This window comes from Kogia breviceps, chromosome 16 (assembly GCF_026419965.1).
Source record: "Kogia breviceps isolate mKogBre1 chromosome 16, mKogBre1 haplotype 1, whole genome shotgun sequence".
Lineage (NCBI taxonomy): Eukaryota > Metazoa > Chordata > Mammalia > Artiodactyla > Physeteridae > Kogia > Kogia breviceps.
In genome coordinates, this window is record NC_081325.1 from 3,464,075 (window position 1) to 3,489,100 (window position 25,026).

A 25,026-nucleotide genomic window follows, 5' to 3' on the forward strand; every position below is an offset into this window, starting at 1 on the left:
ATTAAACAAAAAGTAGAAAAATTTTATCCATGAGCTTATGAAAGCTGTCACCACAACATTATTTGCACACATAAGTAGGAGGCAAGGTAATTGTGATGGAATTATTCCCACTTTTTCCCCTATAATCAGATATCTAAAGACCTTTTCTAGAAAAAGGAGAGAAATGCAATGTTTGGGAGGACTGTCGTTAATATGAAGTATATGAGAAGAAGTATTGTGATATGGTCGTGAGGCAGGAGGCATGATGTGGTTTCCGGCCAGAGTTGGAGACCTTCCTGCTGGGTGGTCAGGGGAAGAGATGCTCCTGGTTCCAAGCTGGAGCCTGGAGGACAAAACTAAGGGTGTTGTTGAACACACGTGGCCAACCACGGGAAGATAAAAGTCACGCTTCAGAGAGCGGAGCGCATGCTAACTAAAGGAAGGAGACAAGGACGTGTGTGGGAAGGACGTTGCAAAATAAGAGGAAGATGAAATAGTGGGGAGTGTGACCTTTGACCTGGGAACTCAGTAAATGGGCCTGACTGTTGGAGGGAGGGACTGCAGGGCTGGTAGAGCAGGTACAGCGTCAGTGGGTCCTGGGGCCGCGCGATAGGCTGCATGGAAATTCCCGTCTTCCCTCGTTTTGTCTTCAAACTCGTTAGGGTTAAACAGCCCTTGAAAGCTCATTCGCTCTCCCTTGGTCCTCCTATTCTTTAGCTCCCAAATTCACGCTCCCACGGTGGGAGGGAGGGGGAAGCATTCTTATCAGGGTGGTCCCTTCCCCTCATCCATCCCTCCGCATCCTCTCCCTCCACACGCTGACTTCTACTCCACAGCACTAGGGGTAACACTTCTACCCTGTCACCTCCTTCCCTAGACCTCCGGGTTGCTACTTCCCCTTCTGCCCCGCTTGCCTTTGTCTCTATCAAGATTCTGTCCAGGCAGAGCCCTCCCGTCCTTTCCTACGAGTTGAGACGGGCGTGTAAAGCCAGCCGGCAGGTCCTAAAGGCACAGGGTCCTGTTCCTCTTGCCAGAGAAGCAGTGTACGGGGCTGAGCGGTTGCTTTTATGGAAACCGTGGTAAATGCCTCCTGATTGGATCGTACCAGGTTATGGATCATACAACGTGGCTCAGCGTTCCCGAATTCTCCATTAACTCATGGTTTTCCAGGGCCAGGTTCCCTCCTTTATTTGTAAAGACTGTTTTATAGTAACAAATTCCCCAAATGACTCTGTGAGTTGAATGGGATGTCAAGAGTAAAACCCACTTTGTGAACAAGACAACAGAAGTGGTGGTTATTTTTTCATCACAGCCTGGCCTCAAATCATTGGCCATTTCAATTTTTTCCTTCTAACGGCCGATGTAATGTGTCATCCATGATCTCTCATTATTTTCTTATTCCTGATTATGTGAACAAAGCTGCAAAATAATGAAATTTTAAAAATTAACGATTCGGCAATTAAAAGGTTAGAAGCCTCAGGAATATCAGGATAAAATCCAGAGATTTGAGGTCTGCATAGTGTATAGTCAACGGGTCATAAGTAGTAAGTGGGCGTCACCCATCTATTTGTTGTTTAGCCACCAAACTGTGACCAAGTGCTGATTAAGAACCAGACACTTGTGGGAGGAGGACCTCACGCTCTGTGTGTTTCCACTGGGAGGGACTCGCACTTGAATAAATACTGACCTCTGTCTCTCCTGATTATCCATGGCTGTGACTCTGGGCAAATTCGATCCAGAAATAATATCAACCAGCTCACTTGGCCGACAGACGCAAGTCATGCTCTTTAACCTACATTTTATCAGAAGCGAAGGTTATATTTTAGTCTCCGTTTGTTTGACTCACTTCGTTCTCAAACGTGTGTGTGTGGCGAGAGGGAAGGATGATTTCTGTTGCCTGCCCCTCACACTGCAACAGGTACTAGACTGTAGATGACCATGACATAATCTGGCCTTAAGATATTTTCTAATAGGAAGGATGAAAGAGTGAACACAAACAGAGAGACAATTCAGACACCGGGGTTTTGAGTCTCAGCTCTACCGTTTACTAGCTGGATACTTCGGGGGAAAGTTGATTTAATCTCTTTGAGGTTCGATTTCCTCATATGTAGAGAGTGATAAGCCCTGCCTCATAGCGATAAGATCAAAGACGATGTTGCTGTGAAAAAGTTTGTAAGCTCTAGTGCTAAGTAAACCTTGTCCCAGCTTGTCTTCCTTCATCAATCCCCTCCCATCCCTTACCTGCCAAGTCCCTACCCTGATTATTCAGCTGGCATTCCACAATACTTTCCTTGTCTCCAAACATGGATTGGACCAGTATCCCTGAAATTCTGTCCCTAAATTGGAAAGCACCAAAAAGTGACAGCAGTCCCAAATTCCGTGTTTCAGCCGTTACCTGTTGCTGACCTGAGATGGTTTCACCCAGAGCTTGTCATCGACCAGCTCCAGCCTCTACGCCTGCTGTAACTGGTGGTCCGATTTCCCTAGCTCTGTGCTCTTCACATCTTCCTAAACTTATTCCTGTATGTGTACGCCAATATGTAACAAGGTCCAGAAGGCAGAACGTTGAAAATTTCTTCTTGTCTTTAAAACTCAGCCATATATGCTGGTCGAATCCAACTCCTACAGTGTGAGTTAGTTCCAAATAAAAATTTATGACCTTAAAACCTTACAGTCCGAGTCACTCTTGGTAAAAGCAGCTGAAACTTCCACTTATAGAACTTATTTCGAAATTTTCCAGATAATGAGGGTTAAAGAGGAAACACCAAAGACCGCCCCAGAATAGCAACAAGGCCCCCCTTGGGCAGCTGCAGCCAATTGGAGGGGGCCTGAAATCTGTCTCAGACCTGAACTGAGACTCTGAAACTTGGCCAGCTTGCGAACAATAGCGTGTGGTGCTGAGTAATCGCTAAGGGGGGAAAGACGCGCAAAAGGGAAAAAGAAATAATACAGCATGTTATTCATATTATTTGAAGGTACCTATGAGTCATTCAAGAGAAGATTCACCAGAAAACATACAATATTGCACATGTCACCTCCCACTTGTTAAAAACATAAAAAACAGTAGTGATTCTCCTATTACTGAAAGGAGATGCAAATGCAGGATATATTTTTAGAATGGAATGACCATTGCTCTCTGAATTAAGGCACTTGGGCCCCATCTACATGAGGTCAGTTATTCTACCTTTGTTGTGTAATTTGGCCCCGACATCACCTCTGCTTTGCACTGTCAGGCAGAGTGTAAGTGTGGGAGGCTGTTACTGAGGACAGGGTGATAACAATCTCCGAGGTCTAATGTGGCGAGAGATTCCATCCTTGACCGTGGTACCGCATGCCAGGATCTATCAACCCACAGGCCAGGTCCTCTAGCCAAGTCGTTTGGTCCGTCCTCAGCAACATGGAGGCTGATCAAGTGCCCCCCAGGGAGGAGGCCTGCAGCCCCGAGTAGGTTCCAAAAGACATGTGTGGGCTCCACCAAAGGGAGGGTCCGACAGAGAAGTACCTCTAAATCTCCCAGTACTTGGTCGGTTTGAGACTAGGAGGTTGTATGCCAAGGTACTGTTGTTAAAACAGAATCCAGAAATGATGTTTCCAGGTCTCCTGGGTCTTTGAGTTGGGAGTAGTACAGTGGCAATTGAACTCATTTGATTTTCCAAATATGACGGAAGAAAATAAAGGAAAACATTTGTGACCGGGGCCTGGAGAAAGCCTTCTGGAGAAAGAGTTAAAATGCAGAAGACTTCAAGGAAAAGACAGACTTATCAACATCATACATATAAACTTACGGTTGGGGAAAACATCAAAAATAACATGAAAACTTAGGAGGCATTCTAGAAGAAAATATTTGGAACCAGACTAGACATATGATTCATATCCCGAATACACACAAAGCTACTAAAAATCAACAAGGGAAAGATAAACGACTCAGTAGGAAAAAAGGTGACAAGATATGAACAAGTAACTAATTCATAAAAGAAAAAAATACAAAATAAGGCATAAAAACAGTAACTATAATTAGACAGAAGCAAATTAAAGCAGTATCATTTTTATATCCCACATTTCCCAGGCAAACAAAACATAAACAAGATGTAACAGCCCAGCTTGTCAAGGGTGTGCAGAAACAGTGAATATGACAGCGCTGGTGCGGCGGAATTTTGGCCCAGCTTTTTTTGGAAGGTTCTCAGGACGTGTTTAACAAAACGAACAATGAACAAATGCTATTATTCAGCAATTTCAGTTCTTGACAGTGACCTGCAAAACGCTTACTCATGTGTATGATGATACGTACACAAAGGTGTCCAACCCGTACCGTTTGTAAGGACAAATGGAAACAGTCTAAATAAGAACAGAATGATTTATAAACTGTTACAGTATATCCACACAACATATTATTATGTAGCCATTAAAAAGGACCATGCAAATGTTTCATGATATTTTTAGTGCAAAAAGCAAGTTACATAGCAAAATAATGCTGTGTTTATAAAATAAATTGTGTATACCTTTCTGTATATGTGCATATTAAACAGAAAAAGCCTGAAATGTTATCCTCCAAACTTTGATCATGGGAACTTCGACTGGATGAATTGGATGCAATAGCTTCTCTCTCTCCCTGTCTGAATATGTGTAAAATTTGAGACATTTTGACAGTTTTCGTATGTTTCTCGTATTTTCAACAAATTCACCTCAGTTGCATAAAATACAGTTATTTATAAGTTATCAAACCATGCATTTTAAAAAATGTGATTTATAATTATAGTAGCGTAGAAGAAAAGTCTAAATAATAATATTACTAATGTCAAGACGGCTTGAAAAGGCCATCAGCCTGACATGTGATGCTAATGATGGTGAATGTATTAAATAGTAAGTCGACAGCCATCAAAATTAATGGGGAATTTCTACTGCCATGATATTAGGCATAATTTACATTTGTGTGTCACAAAATAACCCAGATGGTGTATTATGAGACATTTTAAAGAAAATATTCTGGAATCAGAAGAATCAAATTGAAAAATAATTTTCTCATTTTGCCAATAACAACCACGTTTTTAGTAAAATCTTGTTAAGAAGTTTTAAAAACATGTTGATGTGTCGTCCCTGTTACATTTTAAGTAAGCACAGAAGCAAAGCCTCACCGTGTACAAGGTCAGAAAAACCTGTTTCTGTGCCTCTGTCTTACTTCGTGGAAATGGAGGAAGAGTTCTCAGTGAAGACCTAACCGAACTCCTCATTTTGCAAATGAGAAAGCCAAGGTCGAGAGATGAGAGATAATCACCAAGGGTGACAGGGTGCGTTGGCCTCTGCTGAATTAGACCTTTGCCTGCGGCCTGAGTCCTGGGAAGTCGTTGGCCTCCCTGCTCTTGTGCGAGTGGGTAGAGAAACAAGAATAGAGGGACAGGAGTGAAGGAGCCAGAAATGCGTGGCACGCTGTGTCGCTTAAGGGGTGTGCGGTGACTAGGGACACGAGTGTGTGACACGAGATGAGGAAGGAAGCTGTGCTGGGACGTCCAGAGGTGATGGGCTGGACAGACACCGGGGAAGCAGCAACGGACCGGAACACCAGCAGAAGATGAGTCTCAGGTTCTCTTAGTAGAACTGACATCCTGGGAGACACTGTAGTAGCAAATTCTTAGGAAGTGTGTGAGGTATGCCGGGCGTCGCTCTCTGTGCTTTAGCTATCACGGCGTAAGTTAGTTATCGTTATAGGACAGTTAACTGTGGCCAAAATCATGCTGTGTAACAAGCGCCACTGAACCTCGTGAGCACAGAACAGCAAGCTCTTCCTCACTCCCCGTGTTTCAGGCTGGCTGCTCCTGGCTGGCTTGCTGGTGTGTCTGAGAACGTGCTGCTCTGGCTTGAGCTCGGCTGGGGTCTCCTGCCTCTGCGTCCCTGTCTCTCCTCCTCCTCCTGGTCGGATAGGTCAGCCCTGCCACGTTATCCCCTGGGTGATGGCAGACGTGCAGGACAGGGAGCCCAGCTGCAGAGGAAGTTTCCAGCCTTCAGTCACTCATCCCGGGTATAACGTCTTGTTGCAAAAAAAAGTCACGGAGCCAAACCCAAACTCAAGGCTTGTGTAAGCGCCCTGACTCACAGAGGGAGGTGGGCTGCAGTGACTGTTCTGAGCCGGGAATCTGCATTTCCACAGGCAGGCACTAGTATTACCTCCATAATATAAATCATAATTCGCTCAAGGACCCAGGGGTAATGAGCAGAGAAAGCAGGTAGATTGTGGGCAGGGGGTTCATGCTCTCAACACGGAGATACCCATGGGGACCACTCTTAGGGGGACAGCACAGTTTCGGGGGAGCTAAACGGCCCCCAAAGTGCTATGTGCACAGTGAGGGCCTCCACCCTGCGGACGGGCTGCAGAGGCTGCCCCGCCCCCACCCCCGCCGAGTCCCCTCCTCAGTGGCCACGTGGCCACCGACCTCAAGGCTCTAAGACACGACAGCCCTTCTCCTGACAACGCAGGAGAAACCCTTTATGTTCCTGTAAAAAGGCTCCTGTAAAGAGAATCTTAGGGCCCACAGCTCTGAGGAGCCCCTGGGCTGGCCTGGCGCCGGGCACTCAGGGGCCACCTGGCTTTCCTGGGGAAGTGCCTTTCTTCACGGACACACGGAGTCCTGGTAAATGAGACAAGCACAGGCTGAAGCCCAGCTATGCACCGCGGCCCGCTTGAGGAATATTTCCTCCCCTGTGCAAACGAGGGAGTGGGAACGTGGACGCTGCCTGATTTATAGAATCCATGTTTATATTCACAGTTCATGTAAGAACTCATTTGTTCACACAACAGAGTTCTCAGAGATGAATATATTAACATACAAATATGGTTTACAGTCACAAAGGACTTGAACTTTTTGTCACGGGTCGTTCTGCAGACGGGCAGTGAAAAAGAAATGAATGTTTTCTTTTCTGCATTGTGCGTGCGAGTGCGCTTTTTTTTTATTGCCTTTTGCTCTCATTTTAAAAGGAGGAAAGAAATTCTCTCACCCCATTTCCTAGTGTTCCAAGTCCCACAGTCTACCTCTTGCCCTATTTATATCACTTCTCACAGTTTTCAAAGTTATGTTGTTCGTCTTTGTTGAAGGCATATTTTACTGTTCTTTTCTTGTGCCTTCATCGTCCTATTCGGCTTACCTTATAGCTGCTAGGAATTCTTTTACTGTCATGAGAAAAAATTTCACATTTAATTTAACTTGACTGAACTTCTAGTAAATGTAAAGGACTGTGTGAGCCTTTCATATATCTTGTGTCCTTGAACCTGTAAAATTCTGTGAGAGAGATATTACTTTCAGGATGGGAAAAGCGAATCTCGTAAAGGGCAGCCCAATTTCTCAAACTCCGATAACCAGGTGATGTTGGAAGAGACGTTTCGGGTGCCCTGAGCGCATCACCGCAGAGCTGCGCGTGAGACCTCTTACCTCCCCCTGGCGTACCGCACTCCACTTCCCTCTTTCCCCGCTAAGTTCCAGGCATAAGGGCTTCGTTTCTGTTTCTCTGATGCTCCAAAGCTCCTTCTCCTCTTGAGGACTTTGTGCCAACTCCCCGCTCTGTCTTCACAACGGGCTGCACGGGTGGGGCTCCTCCTCTCATCCCACGGTCAGTGTCACCACCTCCCAGACTTTTGTCCACTGCAGGGGAGCTGGCCAGCCGCTCTCCCATCTCCCGACTTTACACCTTGGCACAGCCCTGAGAAGCACCTACCACACTTGCTGCCTCGTCTTCTGTGTACCAGTCTCCATTCATGAGAATACAAGCCCCACAAGAGCACAAACACCGTCCATTCCCTCTGTGTCCCCAGCTCCTAGAGCACCCCCTCTGAGGTCTCCAACAAAGGTTTGATGAATGACTAGATGACTGTCTCTAACTTGCTAAGACAAAGCTAAATTCCGGGAGGACGACACGGCCTGGTCTTGGCCCTCAGAACGTGGAACCCAGCACCTGGTGTGTCTTTATGCAGAAAAGGGCCTGTGGGACTAGAATTAGATTAAGACGGTGAGGCTCGATTTAGCAGCAACTAAAAATAAGCACTGATATGTAAATTTGGGTGTTAGCAAATCCATTCCAGATCTTTAAACTAATTTTATACATAGACATAAACTTATAACATGCTGTCTTAAAAAATACCACATAACAAGGACTTAACTACAAAGTAAGTTTGGAAGACTGCTGTGGCCACACTTTGCAGGCTTCTTGAGCTAGAAAAAGATGATTTCGTGAGATGCCTGGGAGAAGCCTTAAAGGAGTCTGTGACAAGGAGACAGACAGAGAGAGAGAGAGAGAGAGAGAGAGAACCAAGAGAGCAGAGGCCAGAGACCTCAGGGAGCGGAGCGCACGTCTCCTCGAGAGTCGGGCCCACTATGCGTGTGACGGGTCGCCCACCTGGTTCCCACCTCATCACCCCCATCGATGACAGACACACATGTGCTGAGCGGGTGAGAGGCTATAGGCTTCCAGTCCCGCGGACGTGGCGTGATTCCAATTCCAAGCAGAGTTTATCCCGGACGTTCCAAGGCCTGGGGGACCCCTAAAGAGCGCCTAACGCTCCGTTAGGCGTTTGCTTTGTCCCCTTAGAGGGAGTCGGTGGTGCTAAAGTTGTGTTTCTGAAAATCTTAGCAGGAACCTAAAGACTAGTGTGGCATTGCTTGTCAGCCTTCACCACATACTCTATTAATCAACATTTCAAGAAAAGATATAAAACAGGGGTAATATTTTTATTTAAATATTTTCACCAATCTAATACAAAAGTATTTCGCGTCTATTCTAGTAGTTGTGAGGGCTGCAAGTTTCTGTGTTTTCTTGCCATTTTTAAAAAACTTACTTTTCCCCAATTATTACAACCATGAGAAACAGAAACATTCACTATGTCTTCACCACCCAAGGAGAACATCTGTAAATATTCTGATGTTATTTCTTAACAGGTTTCTTTTGCATAATTAACAATCATGATTATATTGCTTATTGAGTTTTCTGTACTGATGGCACATACATTTGTACATAAATTTTCACAGTTTTTAAAATTAATGCAAAATGTTATTCCATGTAGGAAGGAGGTGATATAATTTACTTAACTCCTTCGTCAATATTGAACATAGATTTCCACTTGCCCCTTATTTACAGAAAGCTCTTTTATATTTTAGATTATTTGTGATCTGAATATTATATATGTTGTAAATTCAGATTTTGATTTCAGATTATACTCTTATATTCCCCCCCAATTTTAAACAGGTAAGGAAATTTTAAGTTTATTGATATCTCTTTTTAAACTTGTTTTCAAAAGTTTGTGAAAAACATGGTCTCAGCGACCTGTAAATAAGATTCTTATTTCATCACACACCCATCAGCATTTAACAACATCTTGAAAATACAACTTCTGATTTCACAAGTGAAAAAGTAAGTTTCCTCCCCAACTGGAATATCTTTGTTTACATCGTGGGGTAAAACATTTTCACAGCGCGTTTTGACCCTTTCCTCCTTTGTTCTTGGTTACTCGCTTTCTTGAACGTACCGTACCCCTGTGGGGGTTTCCGTAGCCAGCTTCTTTTTCTGCATTTGGGCTGGAACAAGTTATAAGTCCAGCCTCTGTCAGGAGCTGCGACTCACGTATCTGGGAGTAACTAGTGGCAAAGAAGGACACGAGCAGTGCAGTCTGACATTGTTGGGTCCGTTGTGCTTAGGCAAAAGCTTACAAGAGTCTTTACTTTTAAAAAAGAGGAGAAATATTCCGAGTTGCCCTAATGTGTCCATCTGATGATTAGTATAGTTAGAATCCTAAGACTTTGTACGTGAGGCGCTCAGCGACGGGGAGTGGGTAACTAGGGGGAAGCGGCAGCCTGGGCGCGACCGTGAGCTCTCCCACCGTCCCTGACGTCGTCGGCCACCACCTTCCAACATGTGCCTTTTCCTAGACTCATCCAGAGCAGAAAAGGCAGCCGTGGGCGTCATTACCTTTCACTGTGAGGCCAAGACACCTCCCGATGATTGTCCAGAACTAGCATCGTCTTGGGGGAGCAGCTCGGGTGTAAGCGTGTCCCCCTCAATCCCTTCACCCACCCCTGAGAGCAGGATGCGCCTCCTGCACGTCTCTGCTTTCCGAGCTGGCATTTGCTCCACGTGGCTCAAACGTACACGGTGTTTGAAAACCGACCCTTTGTCTGAACAGACGTTTGAGAGCTCGTGACCCAGGCCGCGCACAAAGCTGGAGGTGTACCGTGGCCCCGGAAGCCGAGGGGTGTTTCCAGATGCCGCCACGGCTTTGCTCCTGCTTTAGCCCCACCCCCACCCCCCCGTGGGACTGTCATTCTGGGCGCCCTCCTTTCACTGACAGTTGTCCTGCCTGTAACTTCGTGGCGCTGAGCCGTGGACGCCCGAGGAAGTCAAACGGTTGAAAGTAAAGCCCATCGGCGTCCCCAACATCATCAGACAGGAAGTTTTCCAAAGCCACTTATGAATACGCCGATCTCTCCACATTAACATCTTCTCCACATCCTGATTTTGAAACGTCCCAAGTTGCAAGTTCCTTTCTCTCAGAGCGAGTGTGCATCAGCACCAGGACTGTCCGGTGAGTGACCCACAGAGAAGGACACTTGGCAGGAGAAGAGCCCTCCTCGCTCAGGGGTCACTGTCATTAACACGCCCTCCGGCACCAGCTGGGCTCTCGCCGGACGGGGATCGACGTGTTTATTGGATCGTTGTCACTTAACATCTTATTATGAGTATGGAAGGGAGACTGGGAAATAACGCCAGTATTATCGTGCACTGGTCCTTAGAACAGATACTGTAAATATTCTCGCATCTCTTCCCTCCCTCCTGAGTGCATAGGTTTTCGTGTAGGACGAGAAGCAGGAACCGTGTTTCGAGGTGAATAGGACTGGTGTGTCCCGACCAACCGACCTGCAAGAACGTTCTTCACAAGCAGGGCCTGAGTAGATGAGGGAGTGAGTGAGCTCGCTTCTGTCCGGACACGGGGGGAGAAAGCAGGCGTCTCTGTTCAACGTTTGGATCTTTTGTCTATTATGAATTTCTGTGGCAATCTTGAGTTTTAAGAATATCGCATTAAAATACGATGTATCTGATTCCCGAGTTTATTGGCACGGCTTAAATCTGGGCTGCAGGTCAATGCCCTGCTCGCCTTACCCTGGGACTCTCCAGAAACACATGCCGGAGAGAGAAAAGGAAGAAAACCTCTGCTCAGAAAGTAAACTCATTGGTAAGAAGCTACCAGAGACAAGGAGAGATAAACTCCCATTCTACAAAACCCACCTTGGGTCATGGAGAAGGAACAGCAAGATGAAGATTCAGTACTTTTGCAAGATCATCGCATTTAGGCTCCTCTGTGACTTTTTAACAAGTCTTATGCCCGTTCCCACTTCTGTGCTTTTCAACGGGAAAAAAATACATTCTGAAGTAGCACATTCATCACTCATTCAAATTCCTTTTCCATTTAAGAGATTCTTTTGAAAAGTGGGATTTATGCTGTGGTGTTTTTTTAATCAAAAAGAACATACATCGTCCCTTTAACTAATATTTTCCAATTGCCTCACTACTTTTCGGAATCATATCTTGGCTTCTTTGTTTTAGAAATGCCTGCGATTTATCAAACGTGTTTTTCTTCCTAGCTGTGTGAAGTTGGAGGAATAAATAGGCTTGTTCCTATCCCCTGTGCTTATTAGTTAGTTCTGAGAGGCTTTTCACTGTGTATTTTTTTTTTTTTTTTTTTTTTTTTTTTGCGGTACGCGGGCCTCTCACTGCCGTGGCCTCTCCCGTTGCGGAGCACAGGCTCCGGACGCGCAGGCGCAGCGGCCACGGCTCACGGGCCCAGCCGCTCCGCGGCACGTGGGATCCTCCCGGACCGGGGCACGAACCCGCGTCCCCCGCATCGGCAGGCGGACTCCCAACCACTGCGCCACCAGGGAAGCCCTCACTGTGTATTTTTATAACTCTTCACAGTGGATTCGGCTGGTAGTATGATCACCAGGCTCAGGGCTTTCGAATGATTCCGTTTCCTGGCTCTCATCACAGCCGGCATCGCACCGCGCACCTGCTATCACAGTTATATCTGAAAGGACGGATTGCTTGAGGCGTAAGTCTCTGTACGCGGAGTCCTCTTACCTCAGAGAATGTCTGTGAGTGATTACTACACAGGCGTGTCCCTAGTAAAGAAGATACTCAATCAGAGCACCCTCCCTCTGAGCCCCTCACCCCATCAATACTGTGATTGATACTGTGATACTCTCACACCTATGCTGCCCTTTTCTGCTGAAGAATTCAGAGCTCTTCCAGTATAATTACTCTTGTGACCCGCCCCCCCCGCCCCCCCCCCCGCCCAATGCCACGACTGGGGAAAAGTGGAGGAAACGAAGAGCCTTGCTAGATGAGTTTGTGGGTCTTTTTCCTGCAACCGTGCAAGGTGTCTGCTTTTCTTCAGAGCCCATCACTTTCGGCTAGGTTCCCAGCTGTTCCACATTTAATTTAGAGCCGTGCCATTGGGAAATGTGCGGAAGAGTGTGCTTCTGCGCTGCGCTCCCCTCAGAGGGGAGGAGACATCTGCCTTTGATCAAGCTCCCGGTCAGATCCGCAGCGGCAGAGCTGAAATAAGGTGAAGAGATGATACACTGACAGCAGAACTGAGGTTTTGGATGAAGGAAATAGCAGCAACAGTTAAGCAAAGAATCCATACGGCGGCCCTGAGGTTTACACACGCCAGGTCCCCGCTTCTGGCGCGGCCGAGGACGTTCACGAGCCCAGCCCCGTTCACCGTGCCCTCCCGGCAGCTGCGGATCACAGCGCACGTCACAGCCGCGTGGAGGAACATGTGCGTCCGCCCGGGTCTCCCTGGCGGAGGGCACATCCGTCACCCCCGGGGGGGGGCGCACGTCTGTCGGAGCAGCTGTGGCTACGACACTGCACAGAAGGACAGGGCCCTGCGGGTTCCTCTGTCAGCTTGGTCTGCTCTGTGGTTATAAACCTAAGGAATGTCTGAATCTGGAGTTGTCAAAAAGAAGAAGGCTGTTTTTGCTGCAATGTCTGGGATTTTATTCATTTTTCCCCAAGATCCCCATTTCAGAAGCTTTACATTTTATGGGTATTTTTTAAACAATAAAATGTTGAGTTTGTAAGTGTGGTTCTAAGACATAGAACCCCCTGAGAAGTCTAGATTTGGTTTACCCAGAAAATCCGAGCCAAACGCCTTGAACTTAACCTGAACTCCTCTCCTCTCCCCACAATTGCAACGTTTTCCACTTATAACATCACTACATTATAACTTGGGTCTCTGGCAAGTGTGTCACCCGTGATTAGTAAACCACTGACACAATGACATCATGTCTATAAAATAATCACAAAAAATGCTAACTATTAATGACTGAGTCTCAGAATGGAATTTGAGCGATGCCGGTGACGGCTAGGTTCGCTTTCTGTGCACTGATCCAGTGACATTTAATAGATTTGATTCCCACCTTCTCCTCCTGCCTAGCGTCTGCCCTTTGGCTGGTTCTCCACTGGCCTAGCCTCTTCCCTTTCCCAAGGGGTTTTTGGCAAGAAGGCCTGTTGAGTTTCAAAACCACCCAGTTTGCCCTCTGACCTTTATCGGGAGCTTTCGCTCATTTCCAGCTAGCAGCACAGCTCTTCTGTGAGTCGACGTCCTCTTTGAGCTTCCAGTCCCTCCGCGGTTCACAAGCAGCGGGGAAGGCATGGAAATCTGAAAGCACATGCATTGTCCAGGTGAAGGCAAATAAAAATCTGTCTTGCCTGCTTGGATGGCGGAAACCAGGAGTATAGCTCACGAAAGTGGTGGAATGTTAGATGCTCGCAAAGCAATGGAATGTGAGGGTTTGAATTCACTCCAACACCTCCACTGGCTGTCGTGAACGTTTTAAAAACACAGTAGGCTTTTAAGCTTAAGCCAGAGTGAATTGTAAAGGAAACACCATCCATGTGGAGAAACTTCCAAAGTGCCCTGCACCATTGCTAACCCACTGGCTCTGCTCGGCTCTTTACTGCTGCTAGGTCAGCTGTGAATGTTAAAGTCTATAGTTTTGGAAGAAATGCATGTGTATTTATTTATTCAGTAAATACTAAGAACATGTTCTCCCGTGTTAGATGTGAGGGTTTTCTTTTCTTTTTTTTCTTTTTTAAGCAGTGGTCCAGCATTTAGAGTGTGACACGGAGCCCAAGTTTTGTACAAATATATTTATACACTTCAGGTCTGCCATGGAGATTTCCTAGCTCACTCGAGTTCACAAGAGCTCACTTTTCTGCTTGGGTATAAATTCCCAAAGGGCAGGAACTCTTGTGATGCGTGATGCACCGTCCTACTCCCCTGGGGGAGGAGACGCTCAGTAAATATTTGTTAGAATCAATCAGTCAATCGGTGTATGTTGTTCCTGATAATATTTTATTTGAAAAAAACAAAGTTTTAACGTTACTGCTCTACATGATGGCTAGAAACGCTTAGGCTGACGTGAACTCAGCTGACTCACCCCTGTGATTTCTGAACGTCGAGTTGTGGCACCGACGCCCAAAGCAGCATCCTGGTTGCTCCACAGCTGGTGACACGTTCTGGACTCCCCTGCTAGTTTGCATCCGTGATTCCTGCTGCAGAGTTCTCAAGCATGCGGTGATTTTCATGAGGCCGGTAGATTTTGAGGCCCCCAGTTAAGCACCTAGAAAGAACCCAGCCTGGGCAGCCCTTATAACAAGCCCTCTCCGTTCAGCCTCGGTAACTTGGCGTGAGCTCTGTAGGTGACCTGTTTTCCTTTCTCTGCTTCCACTTACTCAGATCATGTGACCTCTGGGAGCCTGGTGCCGGCACGTTGACGAGTACGTGAAAGCATGAAAACACACACTTTTTTGGGTCCACGCCTTTGGAGGCATATTAAAATCCTCTTGAATTCTGTTGTCTTTTTCTCATTGAAAATATCAAGTCTGTTTTCTATATAAACAGGCATTTTCTTTTATCTTGCTGATATTGTTTTACATTCCAACCTTATGGCTTAAATATTTTATTTGTCTCAAAATCATTTTTTTTTTAACATGGCCTGATTATTTGAAGCAAGCGTGCTCATGGTGGAAAAGAATTGTTAGTGACCTTTCTTTCAACTGAAGAGGAAAACGAACATACAAATGGTTATTCCCCTGGATGGTCTGCAGTGGTTAGTCATACGCACTTTCTCGGAGTTAAGCATCACCTGAAATTGAACGAGAAGCATGAAAACGAGCTTTCTGAGTATCCATCCCGTATGGCATTGGCGTGGAGGTGCTGGCCTAGGCCACCAGCTTGAGGAGAAAGAAGCGACGTCAGTATTTGGAGACTAGATCAGTAGTGTATTCATTTTATGTCTTTTTAAAAATTGAAGTATAGTTAATTTACAGCGTTGTGTTAGTTTCGAGTGTACCGCAAAGTGATTCAGTTACGCGTGTGCGTGTATGCATGCATGTATATATATATATATATATTCTTCTTCAACTTCTTTTCAATCATAGGTTATTACAAGATACTGAGCGTTCGTTTTATGTTTTACATGAAGGTGAGTCAGAGGTCAAAGCATTAGAAGCCTTATGGACAGACGATTAGGTGATCTGTATTTGCAAATTGGCTTCATTGATTCATGGCAGAGTCACAGAGCAGAAGACATTGGTCTTTGCTGTCACTGGGGTCCTAACCCTCTTACCTTGCCCGTCCTGCTTCTTTTGCCCTCCCAGCCCGCCCCCAAGTCCCATTCTGTAAAGATGTCCACTCATATCTCTGCCAACTATACTGAAAGCAGAGGTCGGCAAACGTTTTCTGTAAAGGCCAAGCTAGAGCACTGCAGTGCAGGCCCTTCCCGCCTCCATGTGTGACTGGAGCATTTTACTGTAGAGACGACACCTCCCCAAGGGCGGTGCCCTCAGCTGCTTTCTGCGGGCTGAATCGTGGATGGGTATAGAAGGAAAGCACTGACGGGGCTTCTCTGGGGCCTCTCTCCAGCCCCAGCCGTGGCAGGGGGCAGCCCTGGTGTCCCTCTTCTATTTCTGAACGGGGGTGCTGACTGCTTCCGTCCTGGCAACCAGATTCTCCTGGTTTCTGAAAGCAGGCTCTTTGCCCCCACCACTTTTTGGTTATTAGGAATTTCTCTTTGACCCTGGAATAAATTTGATTGTTGTCCCTTATTTTCAGCCAGTTGGTGTTAGAAACGTGTACTTACTACGTGTCTTTCCAGCTACACCGTGCGAGTCACATTTAAAATACCAGCCAGGGCTTCCATGGTGGCGCAGTGGTTGAGAATCCGCCTGCCGATGCAGGGGTCACGGGTTCGTGCCCTGGTCCGGGAAGATCCCACATGCCGCGGAGCACCTAAGCCCGTGAGCCATGGCCGCTGGGCCTGCGCGTCCGGAGCCTGTGCTCCGCAACGGGAGAGGCCACAGCAGTGAGAGGCCCGCATACAGCAAAAAAAAAAAAATAAATAAAAAAAAATAAATAAAATACCAGCCAGGGTCCTCTTTCCTGCTCACGTTGCGCTTTTCTGTCCTAAGTGACCCAGACCTGGGAACGGAGTGAAGGCTTTGGACTCACACCCTCGCCGCCATCAAGCACTGGTGGGACGTTACCTGTAGAGTTGCCGCTGTGGTTTTCACGGTAGCGCCTTAGTTCCACAGATACGAATGGAATAATAACAATACATTTTGGAGGAAGAATTCACTCTGAGGTGTTTATTAAGATTTTGTCACAGAGATGTCTTTTACCTCAACATTTGGAGAAGTTACAGCCACTGGATGTATTTGAAAAGCAGTTTTATCCTCTAAACGGGATGTGCTTGAATAAGGCTGCCATGACCTGTCTTACCATTAGACCCTGGAAGTGCCAAGTCCACATTGAGCATCGCTGGCCGAGTAAAGAGACCGGATAACGTGGAAGCCTGGCCTCGCTGAGCCGGATGTCTCCCTGGGAAAACGTAACATGGTGTCTAGTGTAATTTAGAGATTCCTGCCAGATATGGTTGTAAAGACCCTAAAGGTGAAGAATAGAGGCCCCAAGAAAGGAGACTTAGCTAAGCTCACAAGTTAGTGTCAGAGATTGGACTACACCCTGGGTGCCCTGGGTGCGTCTCCGCTTTTCCTTCCCCGTTCCCATGCGTCTGTATCTGAGTCCTCCGTCCCTGATGTAACCCACTCAGGGAAGGCGCTGGCTGTGCTCATCTGTGTGAGTCCCCGCAGAACCCAGTGCAGGGAAACGATCGCTCAGACAGCATTTGCTAAGGTAGATGATCGGCCCTGAATGTCTCCTGACCTCCAACACCTCACGTCCTTTGTTGGCTCATGTACCTGTGTCTAGGCAAGGCCTCAGGTCTCCTGATTATCTCCCCCAATTTTCTCCACCATAGGAACTGTCAAGGTCAGTTACGTGTCATTTAGGTGTTTCAACCTTTGCTCAGAAATGTTATTTTTTTCTTGCCATCCTGGAAGAATTTCAGAGGCTGACTAAATGATTGCAGAATTTCTGCATTTCTGCCAAATTGTGTTTAACGATAACAACAGAGATAAATAGCATTAGCCCAGAAGTCGTGCAGAAGCAGGTTCAGGGGAGCGCAAGGCAGGACCCGTGTGCGTTGGCCTCCCGACAAGGGTCTCACCACCCCGCTCCGCTGCCAGCAGGGGCCACCCCGAGAAGGCCCTGGCAAGGCCGCCACCTGCGTCTTTGTTCTGGGGCTTTGATAATATGTTGGCTGTGAGGTGATCTTTGTCACACAGAGAGATGTAAAACGCAGATTGCTTTCAAAAGCCGTAGCCAATGACTGACTGGTGTTTATTTCAGTGGCACCAGAGATCTCAGCATCCCACGTCATTCCATACTTGCTCACTTTTCCATGAACAACTTGCCACGTAAAGAGGACGTGTTTGGACTCAGTTGACCTCATTGTGTAACCCCAGGTTCATGAGGGATGTCTCGGCAGGCTGGGGGAGAATTGTCATGTCTCTAGGACAATTAACTGTGCTTCAGTTCTTGATTTAGCTCTTACTATAGGTGAAGGCCCAAGCACTTTCTTTTGTGATGAAATATTCAACAGAGCAGCATTCACAAGTTGTTCTGAGGCCTTTCTGCTTAGTTCAGCCAAGTATGATGGTTTCTCTGGTTGTAGGGGGGGATTTATGTATAAGTGTGTTTGTAAATAAGAGCTATAAAGACATCTGGTCTTGTAAAAACATGCAGGGATGACCTTATCAAAGCCAGAGAGCAGATTGCTTGTACCATCATCAGAACTATTTCCTCAAGTACTTTTTCCCGAGAGAGTCGGAGAAGTTGCATTTTGGAGGTGTTTTAATGGAAAGCCTCCTGGGAAAATCACGGGTGGTGGGTCACTCCGAATTTCATGGACCACATTAGACCACACCTAGGTTTACTGTTGAGTTTACATCATTGCACCGAGGGGTTACAAGTTAAGGAGGGAGGGGGAGAAGGGCAGTTGCTGAGGAGCACAGGGTACAATCACCCTTCTGGTGGGGGAGGAAGGAGGGGGACCAGGGGGAAGGGTGGAGGTGAGGAGAGGAGTGCAGAGGGGGTGATGTGCACATGTCCTGACCCTAGGTCTCCAGACAACGGGAAGCTCTGTTCCAGGGATTGAAAACTGGCAAAGGATTTTGGAGCACTTTGAGTTTGAGGGCTTTTCGATGGAGTACGTGCTCTCCAGTCCCACAGACTTTGGTGTTTCCACAGCCTCATGCCTGGGCTGGGGCTCTTGGGTTTCGGAACTCAAATCCACCATGCCTGATCTGAGTGTAGAGCAGCAGCCCTCCAGAAGATTGTTTCTTCTTCGCTTTAATTTCTAGAGCATGCTGATCTATGTTTCTGCAGGGGATTGAGAATTGGGCTTTTATTTCATCAGAAAAGGAAAAGAAATCCACTGGTTTCTTTCATAGGTTTTCTAATTTGAGCATGAATTGCGTACCAAGCATTGTCTATTACAACCAATCTTATTAAGAAAGCAGTCTTTGGCATCCTCTATTTCTCCCCCCACCCCACCCTAATCATTCCACAATCTGCTGGGGGCTGGCTTCTTTTCCTTGTCACCCCATCCACACAGTCCTAAACATTAATGGTCTTCATCTTACCTAATTTAGTGGGTTGTTTTCCAATCTTCCTCTTATTTGACCTCTCAGCAATGTGATCCTTGATCAGTCTCCAAATCTTCTGAAGCGTTTGTCCCTTCTGTGACGGTATCACCTGCTGACCTTCCACATCTCCACTCACTCATCATTTTCCTTTACTTTCTCATCCTCTTATTCTGGTCATTAAACTTTAGAATTCCTTATGACTCCGTCAGTCCTGGGCATTCTTTACTTCTTTATATACACATTTTGGGGCCTCATAAACCCAGACTTGTTTCCCAGGTTTTAATATCCAGTCCTGACCAGTCATGAGCTCCAGTCCCACATCCCCACTGTGTACTCAAGATTTCTTCTTGGACATCTTGAGGACATCATAAACTCAACACATCAAAGAGAAGAAAATTCAGCCCCACCCATGCAGCCAATACTGTTCCACTGTTCTCAGTTTACTTGTGTCTTTGGATTTAAAGTGAGTTACTTGTAGACAGCATATAGTTTGATCATTAAAAAAATTTATTCTGACCATCTCTGCTTTTTAATTGGAGAGTTTAACCCATTTATATTTAATGTAATTACTGATAATCCTTTCCAACATAAGGTCTTTGCACCTTACTAGTTCCTCTACCTGAAATGTCCTCTCTTTCTCCTGCCACAAAACGAAACAAAAAAGCTCGTTATCTAGTTAATGCCTATTATGTCTTCAGATCTTGGCTCAAATATCTCCTCTTCAGGAAAGCCCTTGTGGATAACCAGTCTAGGTCAGATCCCTTTGCCGTCTGCCTATTTATCACATCTTTCCTTTTCTTTAGGGTTCTTATGATACTTTTTACTTGTACATTTATTAATGAAATGATTTGATTAAGGATGCATACATGATTCAATAGACTATCAGCTTTTTAACAGGAAGGCTTGCCTTGTATTTGCTGCCTGTTGTTTACTCCCTGTCTAGCGCTGTCAAATTTGTGTTCATTGAAGAAATGAACGAGGAAATGCCCTGTCAAGAAGTTTTAACTATTGTCTCATTTAATCATTCATCATTCTAGGCAGGTAATATTTTCGGCAATTTAGAGTTGGCGAAAATGAGGTTTAGAAAGATTAAGTGGCTCGTCTAAATTAAAACAACTACTCATGGTAGTGTCATGATTCAAAACAAAGTTTCTCTTACTATAAATCTAAACTTTCAACCAAACTGTTACACTACTTCACCCAATTCCAGATGAATCTGTACCACATTCAAGGAAAGCTCCTAGTGGAAGGAGCTAAGTCATGCAGCAAAGACAGAAGAGTTTGTGATCCATGATAGAAATACACGATGAGCTATGAAAGGGGCACACTCAGTCCACTCAGGGTGACAGCTGGATGTAGAGTGAAGGCTGTGGACATTTCCCAAAGTCTTCAGTGAAGGAAAGAAATGGCCCAGAGGTTGGTGAATGGCATTCACGGGAAGGGGAAAGGGGAGGTTAGAGTCAAGTGGTACAGAACCCCAAACAGGGTGATGAAAACATCCTAGAAAGCAAAGACAATGCTTCCCTGGCCTCTTCTTCAAATACTAAGGTGTGGGAGAATAAACTGCTAGGAGACGTTAGGGAAAATGATTTCCTCAGAGGAAGACTGACTTCAGTGAAGCCAAGGAGAAGAAGGAAAGCTCTAGGAAGAGTGTGTCGATTGTTGGGTCTTGAAAGGCAGTTCCCAAAGGTGCGTTAGAAATGTGTGGGAAGTGGGTGAGGGCTAGAGGTCTGGGTGAGGTGCCAGGAAGTGAAGACACGATGGGAATCGACTGATGAAGAGAAATTAGAGCCCTGATGGATTTGGTCCTGATGGTCTGTTTGACGTTGTGGTCTGGATGCAGAGTAGTGTCCAGACGACTTGGCTCATTTGCCTCGGGGATGGTGGGCGTTCTGGTACCTGCAGTCTGAGCTCACACGTCCTAGCGATATGGAATAAGACAGCAGAGCCTGGGTGGTGCTGAGCCTGTGGGTACGGAAGCACTCAAGTGGTGAGAAGTTATGACAACTGGACTGACTGCAGCCCTACACATGTTTTAAGTGTATTTAGATCTCAAGTATTCATATCTAATGCACAGAATTTTTTTAACATTTCTTTTTCCTATTGCTACAGTTCTCATACTCTTGAGAAACATGGGGCTGGTGAGACTAGTGTAAATTCACTTTTGTGAGGACCCGTGGGGGAAAATGGGGTGCTGCAGAAGAGAGAATGCAGTCTTCAAGATAAATGGCTGGTGGTGAGCAAGGAGAGAAGGCCTGGGAGAGAGGAATTCAGGAAGGCAGGGCTGGGAGAGCTGAGAGAAAGTCAGGGGGTAAGGGGTTCAGTACAGAGAGAATTTGACTCAAGGTTTGTGGAGAAGGCAGACGATACAGCTACAAGCTCTCCTTCGTTTGTGTATTCTAATGCTCTTTTGGTGAACGGATATACTTTCCTCACTACATCCGTATTTCAAAATGTGACTTGGGGGTGGGGGGGGGTGGGATGTCTTGGGAGATCGGGATTGACATATATACATGAATATGTATAGAACAAATAAATAATAAGAGCCTGCTGTATAAAAATAAATAAAATAAAATAAAATTTTTTAAAAAGGAACCTGCTGTATAAAATATAAATTAAATTTAAAAAATTGACTTGGAATCTTAATGAACAACTTCTGTAGTCATCTCCGTCCCTCACGTGTCATGGGATTGTTTAGATCAACCCGTGACATGAAGATTTCCAATTGTTCCTACTTTCAAGTTAAACAAAAACATCATCTTCCACCTCCCGATCCCTGCCCCCAAAATTCCAGTGGAAAATTTTTATTATAGACCTCGATCTCATCTCCTGTCAGGTAGAAGAATAAAGGTAACGGGGTGCTGTTTGGGAAACACATCATGCTTTCCCGTTCACTTTATGCTATTTAAATTATAAAATCGGAAAGAGACGGCTATTTAGTCACCGTGTGTGTGTTGCATGTAGCTGGTAATTTCTGTTTGTACTTTCTCCTTTCAAAGAATAAAGATGCTAGTCTTAAGGCATCAGGAAAAAAATACAATTCACTTTGATTCCTCCCCTGTGGCCCATAATGTATACCACACAGGGTCACAGAGTGGAAGAAGTCTCCATTTCCCTATCCCACAATAATCTGAAGATAAATTCTCCTATTACTAGGTAACCTTGAAGAATGCCTACCCCTTTAGGCTTATGATCAGTGGAATGGGTTCTAGAATAGTTTAAAATTGAGATCATGTCTACAAATCCAAAGCACCAAATACTGCTGTCAGGGCTTCAGTGGTAAAAGCAAAGAGAAAATGTTACCAGATCCCTTTTCTGACCATGGCAGCCAACTATAAATTCTCTGACCTCTTTTTGGCTTGTTCGTTTTCCCCAACGTAATGCATTTTAATCATGTACAAACTTGTTCCACTGAAGCCCCAGTTCTAGGCACAGTACTTCCTCATTCTCAAATCTCGTGATAAGATAAACACCACCCTGTTGAAAAGATCCCCGTAAAGGAGATGGGGATCTACTCTTTGATTGTACAGGACACGATTATAAGTATATTTAAATAGGACTAGAGTGAAGTTAATTTTTACCTAATTCAGATGGCTTTTGACACACATGGAGCAAGTGTTTTTGAGCTGTGAAAAAAACATTCCTGGAAGAAAGTGCAGGTTTGGCTAATTTTTGCTGATACAATAAAGAGACAAGACTGGAAATTTAACATTGAAGACTGCATCAAAAATCATGAGTATTTAAATGTTTCTCAGTCTAAAAAGTTGCAAAGCCAAGGCTTTAATTCTTTCCAATTAAAACAGTAATTAATAACAGCTTAATTTATTATTTATGCATTAGACCCTGTCACATGGCAAATTGGGGGCGGGGGGGAATAAACAGTATCCATGCAAACCATTTGAAAAGGCAAAATAATGCATTTTTTTGGTTCCTTTTCCACCCAGATTTTATCATCAGTGTCTATTATCTCTAGTTGACTTGTTCGGATTCAGACTCCAAGGCCGGTGATCTAAGTTTGTTGACCGTTAGTCCTGCTGCAGTATTCCCAGACTTCTTGATGCTGCCCTGGAATGTGGACACCAGATGTTAGCGGGGAACTGAAAAATTAGCTTAACTGATCTTTAATCGTGCTCATGGGGTATTTGAGCACATCGATCCAGGGACCTCAGCCCTCCCTCTGTATCTGATGAAGAGCTGCTGTACCCGACACGTAGGTGGGAGGAACCTTAACCTGGCTGATTTCTTCTCGTCACCTCCTCAGCTGTAAGGGACCTACATACTCAGATGCGTTCATGATCTCTGGAGTCAGCGTCGCCTGCGGCGCAGACCGTGTCCTCCGTGATGAGGCTGGGGTGACCTTGCCCCCACTCTTGCTGGTTTCATCTTCCACCCGTGCCCTCTGAAAGCCCACTTCCATCACGAATTCCTATGCCGTGCCACCGCCCTGTCACAGAACTTGCCCTCCGTCTCTGCGAGAAACCCTGGCTCTACCCTGCACTTGTCCCTTTTGTGCCGTCTCTGAAGCGAACGTCCCCAGGCGACTCAAAGCCTAGGAGAGGGATTGGTATTCCTTGAACTCCTCGATGTCATCTGCACAGAACTGTTCTTGCGTCTTCGTGAAGAACTGCTTGCCTTCCGGCTCAGCATGGCCCCGCTCTCCCGCCGTTGTAATGCGGTCACCTGCGTTTCGGTCATCCCGCCACAGAGACCGAAGGTGTGGGTACCGAGGTCGCAGTCATCCTCTGCTGCCCACGTTGAGCCGTGAGACTGGCCAGTTTCGATATTCACGCGGCCGAAGCAGCAGCACCTCAGAGCCCAGCTTCTTGGACGCCATCGCAGTCGTTGACCTTTACCTTGGCCTGCTTTCAAGCCCCCTCATTCTTCGCTTCCGCGTCAGAAAATCTAACCTCTCCCGCGGCTGCTCCGTGTCCCTCTGCCTGATACCCTGCTGTTCGCGGGACCTGCTCATCATTCTTCTGAGCCCTCCAGGCTCTTTCTCCTTCAGTTATCCTTCTCTCTCCGTCTGTCGCATGTGCCTGAGCTCGGCTGTTTCCTTGCTTCTCGGCTCAGTTCAGCGGACTGCTGAGGGCTTCCTCGCGGACCTCTCTTGCATTCTGGCTGTTTCCTTGTGTCCCCCCAAGAGCACTCGTTGGGGGAACGGAGGCCGTCTGACGGGAGCTGTGCTCGTCTGCCCCCTGCTCCCCCCGAGAGGTGGTGAACGCTGCACCTGCTCTTATCTCATTTACCCCTTCTCAGCCCGACACACCAGGCCCTCCTCCTGGGTTCACGGCCTCATTCGCTTCTGCTTCTTCTAGGGTCTTGTCCATCGGTGAGGCATCTTTTCCCTTGTATGGTTGGTCTTTGCTTTTTATGCTGACTCTTCTTTCTCTGTTCCTATTTTCAATGAACGATGTCACCTTTCAGCGTCACTCAAGTTCGAAAATGGGAGCTATGGTGCGTGTTTTTACCTTTTGTGGCCATACCTACCTCATGATGATGGTAGTGTTACTATTCAGGTAGAGAGTGGTTGCCGTCTGCTGGCACTAAGTGCGCTGCACACGAGTTGTCACTTCATCTTCAGAGCAGCTCTAAGAACTTGATATTATGCTTGTCATCATTTTGCAGGTGAAGACACGGAGGCGCAAAGAAGTTAGACGGCCACCCCAAGTGCCCACTGCTGGTAAGTGGTGAATCAGACACAGAGCATCACATGCGGGGTGTATCTCCTGAATACATCACGGCTTTTCCTACGACGGTAACACTGTCTTATTTCCTGCCCCTGACAACTCTTGTATCAGTAGCAAAAGTCCCCAGAGTAGCCTTGCTGGCTCTTGTCTTACACCCTTGGTGTCTTCGTAGTGACAGACAAATAGGTCGATCATAGATGCTAATGTAACTCCACTGTTTACGACTGTGAGTGCTTGGAGTAGAAATGATGATTGTTTTGTTGGGAGCAAAATC

The 25,026-nt window shown here is 46.2% G+C and overlaps 1 long non-coding RNA gene across 1 annotated transcript in view; it reads left to right on the top strand.

Moving 5' to 3' along the window:
- Window positions 1-25,026, top strand: part of LOC136792780 (uncharacterized) — a 223,557-nt gene that overhangs the window by 169,963 nt on the left and 28,568 nt on the right. Inside the window, exon 4 of the long non-coding RNA XR_010837182.1 lies at window positions 24,691-24,745. This is a non-coding gene — a long non-coding RNA (uncharacterized lncRNA). The remainder of the gene's footprint in view (window positions 1-24,690; window positions 24,746-25,026) is intronic.